At 36.9% G+C, this 8,953-nt stretch overlaps 1 non-coding gene across 1 annotated transcript; it reads right to left on the bottom strand.

The window, feature by feature from the left end:
* Positions 1-8,238: 8,238 nt before the first annotated feature.
* On the bottom strand, positions 8,239-8,345 carry LOC145537260 (U6 spliceosomal RNA). Its single transcript, XR_014076290.1, has one exon. It is a non-coding gene; the product is annotated as a U6 spliceosomal RNA (small nuclear RNA).
* Between the last annotated feature and the right edge of the window lie 608 nt (positions 8,346-8,953).

Below are 8,953 nucleotides of genomic sequence, written 5' to 3'. Positions count from 1 at the left end.
TAAAACAGTTCACTTTCATGTACAATATTTGTTCCCATAAGTAGCTAAATCATTATATATTATACTATAGAGATGCAAAGAAAAATGATGTTTTTATGTTCACTATATTTGTAGACAACCTGGTGTCTGTACATATGATTTAAATATATAATAATGTAAAGAATATACATTATTTTTAAAAATTAAGAACTATGAAAGTTCTGGGATTTTTTAAAAAGTCATACTTGCTAGCTAACCAGTTAGCTTGCTACATTTCATGGATACTGACAGAAAACAAAAAGACTACTGGATCAGATTCAAGGGACATCATTTTTAACAGCACACAGTAGCCAGTATGATCTTGAAGTTCATGTCAGTTCCTCTTGCCCTCATGTTCCATGGGAGCAATATGGAGTGGTCTTAGGTGAATTCTTCACGTGTAGTGAGTTTATGTCGCAGCTAAGGAACACTGAGTTCAGGGAACCAGAATCTTTTACAGTGGGTTGTAAACAAACCTGACTGAACTTGGCCCTAGAATTACACAGGAGAGTAACAAACCTGCTCTTTGCTCTGGAAGGACTCAGTATCTTTATCTTCCAAGCCATTTACTATATAAATGTATTTGAAAAGATGGTCTAGAACAAAAACTGATAATGCTCAGAAGACTTGTAGAATCATGAGAGACCTATGGAGAATTGTCTCCCACATAAATGTGTACAGAAACAGATGAATCTAAAAGTGGAATACTCAGTGTTAAAAATCACTATTCTAATTCTATTCTATTACATTGTTTCACAATATTGATCCTGAGTTGTAAATGACATAAAAAGTGAAAGATAGATTGTCTAACAGAAAGATTGATCTTGTTGAAAGACTCATGAATACTAAGAGACTGATTCTTGTTTTGGGCTGAAATTGAGTTGGTCATCTGTTTCTATTTCAGAAAACTCTCTGGACAGAATTTCTGTTCTTCCCTAGGTAGACTATAGTTTTAAATTATTTGCAAAAATGGCTGAAATCACTCCTCTCCTTACACACATCCATGACTTTTTCATTTCTTCCATTAAAAGAAGGACTTTATTGTTGAAATTTCAAAAAATCAATTATGAAATTTAGGATTACTAGCTTACCCTGGTGTCAAATGAAATATTTGTCTTTCTTCTTTCGTTCTCTTCCTCTCTTCTCCCTTCCTTTCTTCCTTTGAAACAACGCATGTTTAATTAATGGCAGGAAAGATCCAGTAGAGAGAAAGAAATTGATGATGGAAGAAACACAACTCATTTTTTTTTTTTTTGCACTGTAATAAGAAAGAGATGGGAATACCAGACCACCTGACTTGCCTCTTGAGAAACCTGTATGCAGGTCAGGAAGCAACAGTTAGAACTGGACATGGAACAACAGAGTGGTTCCAAATAGAAAAAGAAGTATGTCAAGGCTGCATATTGTCACCCTGCTTATTTAACTTATATGCAGAGTACATCATGAGAAATGCTGGGCTGGAAGAAGCACAAGCTGGAATCAAGATTGTTGGGAGAAACACCAAAAACCTCAGATATGCAGATGACACCACCCTTATGGCAGAAAGTGAAGAGGAACTAAAAAGCCTCTTGATGAAAGTGAGAGAAGAGAGTGAAAAGGTTGGCTTAAAGTTCAACATTCAGAAAACTAAGATCATGGCATCTGGTCCCATCACTTCATGGGAAATAGATGGGGAAACAGTGGAAACATTGTCAGACTTTATTTTTATGGGCTCCAAAACCACTGCCGATGGTTATTGCAGCCATGAAATTAAAAGACACTTATTCCTTGGAAGGAAAGTTTTGACCAACCTAGACAGCATATTAAAAAGCAGAGACATTACTCTGCCAACAAAGGTCTGTCTAGTCAAGGCTATGGTTTTTCCAATAGTCATGTATGGATGTGAGAATTGGACTGTGAAGAAAGCTGAGCGTCGAAGAATTGATGCTTTTGAACTGTGGTGTTGGAGAAGACTCTTGAGAGTCCCTTGAACTGCAAGGAGATCCAACCAGTCCATCCTAAAGTAGATCAGTCCTGGTTGTTCATTGGAAGGACTGATGTTGAAGCTGAAACTCCAATACTTTGTCCACCTCATGCGAAGAGTTGACTCACTGGAAAAGACCCTGGTGCTGGGAAGGATTGGGGGCAGGAGGAGAAGGGGACGACAGAGGATGAGATGGCTGGATGGCATCACCGACTCGATAGACAGAAGTTTGGGTAAACTCCGGGAGTTGATGATGGACAGGGAGGCCTGGCGTGCTGCAATTCATGGGGTCACAAAGAGTCAGAGACGACTGAGTGACTGAACTGAACTGAACTGAAGAATGCAGAAAAAGCCTCCTATTTTTCCCTACAAATTTTCCTTCCTTCATTCAAGATTGAAGAGCCAAGAGGTGTAGTTGGAATGAACTGATTATTACAACATCCTAATAGGAGAAGTGCATTTCTGGCTTGGTCAAAATGGCCAGCAGCAAACTTTCTGCTTCAACTTTCCTCATGTATAAAGAGAAAGAAAAGTTTAAAAAAACACTGGGAAGGAAATAAACTAACATTTTGGAGCCCTCTGTTTCTCTTGCCCTCACACACTGGCTTTTCAAGCTACATGGTATTTGTAGCATACGTGCTCTGGCTATGTGCTGCCATCAGAACTTGTGTACTTGAAGGGGCTATAATGACATGGCAAACGATTATATGAATATGCACCTTCATGACTTCATTCCCACCCTCTCTTTTTCTAGTTTTCAGGATTACTAATATGTAATTATCGTCAGCAAATACATTGAGGCAGAAGGGACCCTTTGGAGCTGCAACAATACCAAATCATAATATCACCTAACCAAGCTGCCCTAACAGTGCCAGGGGACATGAGATGACGCCAGAAGCCTGGGCGGTAAGACTGCCAGTGTGCTAATTAGGAAACCAGGACTTTGCTTCTGACTCATCTGTAGACTTGCTGACTCACTCTGCTGTCAGTGAGACATTTTGTCTCCCTTGGTGTTACCATAGTTACAAAAGAAATAGTGATTCCTACCTCCCTGGATATACTGATGATTCATGCATATTCAAAAGCTTGAAAAAAAGTGGGAGGGAGATACCTTAATATTCAAAGTATCACAAAGACAGTGTTGCTCTTGAAATAATGGCAGGTTGTTTTCATCTTGTGGATAAAATCCTATCTTTCTCCTGAATAGCATCAAGCCATCAAAATATAAAACTCTCATGTACTAGTTTCAAAGGTTTCTTTGTGAGTGGGTGAGTACTGAAGTTTGATGAGGGGGACATTGGATGAGAAAGCTTTCTGCCTTCTGGATTTGTTAAAGAGATGTCAGTGCCTTTCTTTTTTTTTTTTTAATAAATTTATTTATTTTAGTTGGGGGCTAATTACTTTACAATGTTGTAGTAGTTTTTGCCATACATAGGCCCACATCATTACATTCACTTCTGAGTCCTGCTTCAGCTTTATGGAGTCTGTCACCAATTCACGTGCACTTTCTCTGTCCCTTTCTGAACAAAAAGAAAATATGCTATTCATTCAGGCTGTTTTAGTTTATTCCTTCACTCATTAACTAAATAAGATTTTTGAACAGCTACTATAGTTTCAAACACAGAGCTGAGGATACATTAGTAAGACAGACATGGCCTTGTTCTCAGAGTTTAGGAAGCTAGCAAAGAGAAGATATGAACAAGATTTACAAGTCTATTTTGCATGTGGAAGAAAGAAACATTTCTGACTCAGAAAGCAGATGGTGATAGTATCATTATTCCTAATTGCTCACTGGCTCTTCCCTTATAAGAAGAGCGTGTATCCTTGCTCCCTTCCATGTGACTTGCAATGCCTTTCTGTGGAGGAAGGATACTTCCTTGCCCTGTTGACATCAAGTTTGGCCGTATGATTTGTTTTGGCTAAACAAATATGATCACAGCAGACAGTATGCCAGTCCTAAGGAAAAGTTTCAAGAGCCATCAGGTGGTTTTATAAGCTTTCTTGCCTTCCCCCTACCATGAGAGTAGCAGGTCCAGCTCAGGGGCTCCTCTTCAGTCTGGACTCTGGAAGCAGTTACAGGGAGCTCTGACTGGCAACCTGTAACTAACATGCAACACAAATGAGAAATAAACTTTTGTCTTTACAAACCACTGAGATTCTTGGGTCATGTTTTTTTTAAATTTATGTTTTAATTGAAGAAAAATTGCTTTACAATGTTGGATCATTTTTTATCACAGCCAAGCTAAATAATAGAGAGCTTTTCATTCTTAAAGTTGACCATTTCTGAATTGTTTGGGCATTTAGATTTACACAGGAGGACAGTTTTCTCTTTATTTCTATCTCTGGTTGGATCAAAGATCAGATTACTTTCACTTAGTGAAATGAGCACTGCCTCAACCCACCTTTGGTTTCTTCCCAAGAACTCAAAATATGGGAAAGTCTTTATTCCCATGAGATAATAGAAGATATCATTCATTTGTTTTCTAATACAAAGATTTGTACTTTCCTGAATTGAAATAATGTTTATATTGAAGAAGAAAATGTGTTGAACCATGAGTGGTAGTTTGATAATACAACCTCTTTATACAAAGCAAATTACTGTGAAATGAAATACATGCTGATTTGCAAAAAAAAATGAGACATTTCAAGGTAGGGGGGTGTAATCTGCAATAAGAAGGCAAATATCAAGGGAGTAAAATTAGGAATAGACCTTATATGTTTTATGATGAATTTTTTCTTTTCACAGTATTACTTATGAAGCAAAATATTTTAGACCTAGAATTGAAAGCTACATTATAACTTTTTCTAGATTGATCTTTATTATAAAATTTTAGGGACCATTATCCAATGTTAGAACTGGAAGAAATTTAAGGCTAGTTAATTTGATCTTTTCATTTCATAATGAAAAAAATTTGGTGGGAAGAAATATAGTTGCTTAATTTAAAGTTACACAGTGGTCCATGGCAAAGCTAGGATTCCAGAACTAGACTTGCTGACTCCAAGTCCATTATAGAGTCTCATACTTGGGAGTGTATAAAAATAAGAGTATTATATATTAGGATTATATATAGTACTATATTAAGTATTTGCATACATTACAACATTAGCTGGGAATTTGATCTCACTGATTTCTCAAAATACCCCATTGTACCAATGAGTGAACAGATTGATGAGGTTACCTAAAAACCCCAAGAACTCAGTGAATGACTGAGTCAGCATTTGAATCTTGACATTCTGGCTTTAGAATCAGTTTTCTAAGTCACTGTATTCTTTTGCTTACACTACAGAGAAAAGAAAAAGACTGTAATTTTGAGATGAGGGAACGACTGGAAGCAGAATCAGCAATCACAAAAAGTTATTTTAAAAATTCAGCACTTTTACAAAAGGATCTGTGAAGTTCACCTGTAAAGTATTATGCAAAATTTAGTAAGCCCCTTAGAGCCCCAGGACCCAGTTTAAAAAGCTCTGGCCTGGTTTACTCTCACTGGGCGTTGAGCAGACACTGGTAAATTACATGGAACTGGGAAGGGCAAATTCCCCCAGAGCCCACCAGCCCCCTATCCCAGGAGGAGCTGCACTATAAGCATATTCTGCATGCCACTATCCTCTAAATGCTTTCACTAAGTAAATAAACCTTTTAGTAGGCATTTGTAAGAGAGTAGAATTACTAGGTCACAGTAACTCTGTAGAAACTGTATTCTTTCAGTACACTCTCTGCCCCTTAGGCTGCGTTACAAGTTGGAACCCACCTGAAGTGGAGATACCGAAGGCTTAGTCTCAATTCACATTTTAACAAAGGTTTCTACTTCCTGGGGCTCTTTTACACAAAGGACTCCATCTAAACAATCCTACCATGCCCATGCCGTGGCATGAAACTTGAATGGATATTTACTCATGAAATGACTCTGTAACTCAGGCAGTTGGAAATGTTTTATTCGACTTGGCCTAAGTATCATTAACACTACTGTGCAGAGTAAGTGAAGAAGAAAATGTAGGTTGATGGTAAAACCCTTCAAGTATGCCTTTTCCCCATTATCCAGGTAAGGCTATATCAGAAACTGTCAGCATAAATGGCACCATTTTATCACCCATGTGTTTTTCCCACTTGCTTGCTTTATTCTCTGGAGAGCTATATTCAAGTTCTATGATGACTGCTGATCCTGCTTCACAACTACCCTTGTGCATGAGCAATATACACACAGGTGGGTATGGCCTGCATAAATTGTAGGAAGTTGCTGAGCTGTTAAGACTATGAACTTTAGGGTCTGAGGTACCTGAGCTTAATTCCTTGCCCTGTCCCTGATTAATTTTCTGAGCAAATGAATTAACCTGTCTGAACTTTATTTTTTCCTCTTCTGTACAATGGAGGAAGAAATAATCTGCACACCACAAGAAACTGTTTGTTAATTCAACAAGTATTTGAAAGTCTACTTTTTATCACACAGACCAAAAAAAAAGGCATACATAAGGGAATGATACAGGGTTAAAAGATGACAATTATATGTAAAAATAAATTATAGAACAGGGAAAGGGGATGTGTAATGCTGGGGTAGAGGTTGAGAGGACAGAATTTTTTTAAGCAGTATGGTCAGAGTAGGCCTAAGATGAATAAAGGCTTGGATAATGACCTCTGCTTGGAATGAAAAAGGAAGATACTGTTGGGTACTGAGAAGAGAACTGATATGATCAAAATTACCTTTAAAGGTATAAGTCTGGCTGCTGTGTAGGAGATCGAATGTAAAGGTGCAAGAGGAGAAACAGAGAAATCACTGACAACGCTAGAGATGATGATGGCCCAGAACATCAGAACAGGGTGGTAGTAGGGGCTACAATGAGATATTGTCAGATTCTAGATAATTTTATAAATGATGAGACATATCATGTGAGAGGAAGAGACAGGGTAAAGAAAGGCTCTTAGTGTTTCAGCTTGAGCAACTAGAAAAATAGAATTGCTGTCCAGCAAGATAAAGAAAGCTGTGGATGAAGCAGGCGTACGTGTGGGGAGAAATATCAACAGTTCACTTTTGGGAGGATTGAGTCCGAGATGTCTTTTGGACATTTAAGTGGAGAAGTTGAGTAGACAGGTGACTATATGAATCTGGAGTTCAGGAAAGAGGACTGAGTTGAAGTTATAAATTTGGGATTTTGTGAGAATTAAATGAGGCAATGTATATACAGCACTGAAAGTACCATGTAACACATAATAAGAACTAGTTTTATATACTATATTAAAAGTATCTTATCATAATATCAACAAATATAATTCTCTACCTGTCTAGCACAATGCCTAGGTCTTAGTAGATTTCATATATGTCTATGACATAGTCAAAAACGAACACTTCAGACTACTGTATATGTGTGTGATTTTGAGAGTGCAACACAGAGAGTGACCATAATGTGATTCTTTTTCATTTTAAATGAACATTTTCTAAGTTGTTTTTTTTTTTTTAACTTCACAAATATTTGTTGAGAAATTTATCTGGGCTACTTAGGCTCCAAACACAAACCTCTGCTTCAGGTTTATTGCCTTCTCTTTCCTATTTAGAAGATTCAAAGAAGATTTCTTTACAAAAAGACAACACATTCACTCAAAAATTCAAAAACCAAAGGCATATAAACGAGTGTGTACATTGAAAAGCCTTGCTTCCATCCCTGTTCCTATCCATGCCTCCTACCACATTGTCAGGAGTTGGAAAATTTTCTGTAAAGACCCAAGTGATAAATATTTCAGGCTTGCAAGCCTGGTGGACATTGTTACAATTATTCAATTCTGCCATTGCAGTGCAAAAGCAGCCATAGACAATATAGAACAAATGGCATGGCTGTGTTCCGACAAGACTTTATTTATAAAAATAGGCACCAGGCCTGCTGGCTATAATTTTCTATCCCTGCTATAGGCAATCATTTTTATTAGTTTATTCTTTTTTATGAAAATGCAAGCAAATGTTAATATATATTCTCATGCCCCTTTCTTATATTAAGTTAATCTAAGACATACTACTGTTCATATCTTGAAACAGCATTTTATTACATATTTTGAATATTTTTCTGTATCAATATATAGATAACACCCTCCTTTGTTCTGTCTGCATTTTAAATACATCATTTCATATGTGTGAAAGTATATATAGAGGATAGATTTCTAGACTCAGGATTGCTGGATCAAGAGGTAAATACATTTGCAATTTGGGAAGATATTGTTGGATTCACTGTTAATCATTTTCACTTTCAGCACAATATATGAAAGTGCCTGTTTTAAAATTATGAGATGCTTCATGAATTGGTATGTCATTCTTGTTCAGAGGCCATGTTAATCTTCTTTGAATCATTCCAATTATAGCGTATATGCTGCTGAAGTGAACACCACAAAGTCATTTTTAATTTAGTAATGGTTGAATGCTTTTGGGTGGTGTGCAGCCAAAGACAGGGCAAACTATAAAACTCCTCCTTCCATTTAGCCCAGAGATGAGAGAGAGAAAAGGTTTTTTTCTGGACAGCAGCAGGCTTTTTTCTTTCCAGAGGGCTGATTGGAAGGGAGCCTTTAGTTCCAGCTATATATGAATCTGTGCACTAGCTAGTGAGGACATAAATGGCCAGAGTTGCAGAAAAAGTTAATGAACAACCCATCCTTTGAGCAATCATACATAAAGATAGAGCTCTCTGCTGATTGTAACCAATACAGACTGCAGTAGGATTCAGCCAAAAAAGAAGGAATGATGTGGAGCTGGTTAACAGAAGAGGTGATCTGGTTAAGATCAAGTAAAACATAATTTAAAAATAATAAAAGATCCAGTATTTATTAAGCAAAGCTTATTGGCCAAGCACTTTGTCAAGTTGCATATTAACTGTCACAATAATCCTATGAAATAGGTATGTTTTTAATATTTTTTACAGTTTTTTTTTTTTTTTTTTTTTTTTTTTTACTTTTTACAGATTTTTAAACCAAGGCAACTTGCTCAATGTCTTATGGCT

Source organism: Giraffa tippelskirchi, chromosome X, assembly GCF_054371585.1.
Source record: "Giraffa tippelskirchi isolate mGirTip1 chromosome X, T2T-mGirTip1v1.2.pri, whole genome shotgun sequence".
In the NCBI taxonomy this organism is placed as follows: Eukaryota; Metazoa; Chordata; class Mammalia; order Artiodactyla; family Giraffidae; genus Giraffa; species Giraffa tippelskirchi.
The sequence above is the reverse complement of the archived record's forward strand: the minus strand, read 5'-3'. Positions and strand labels throughout refer to the sequence as shown.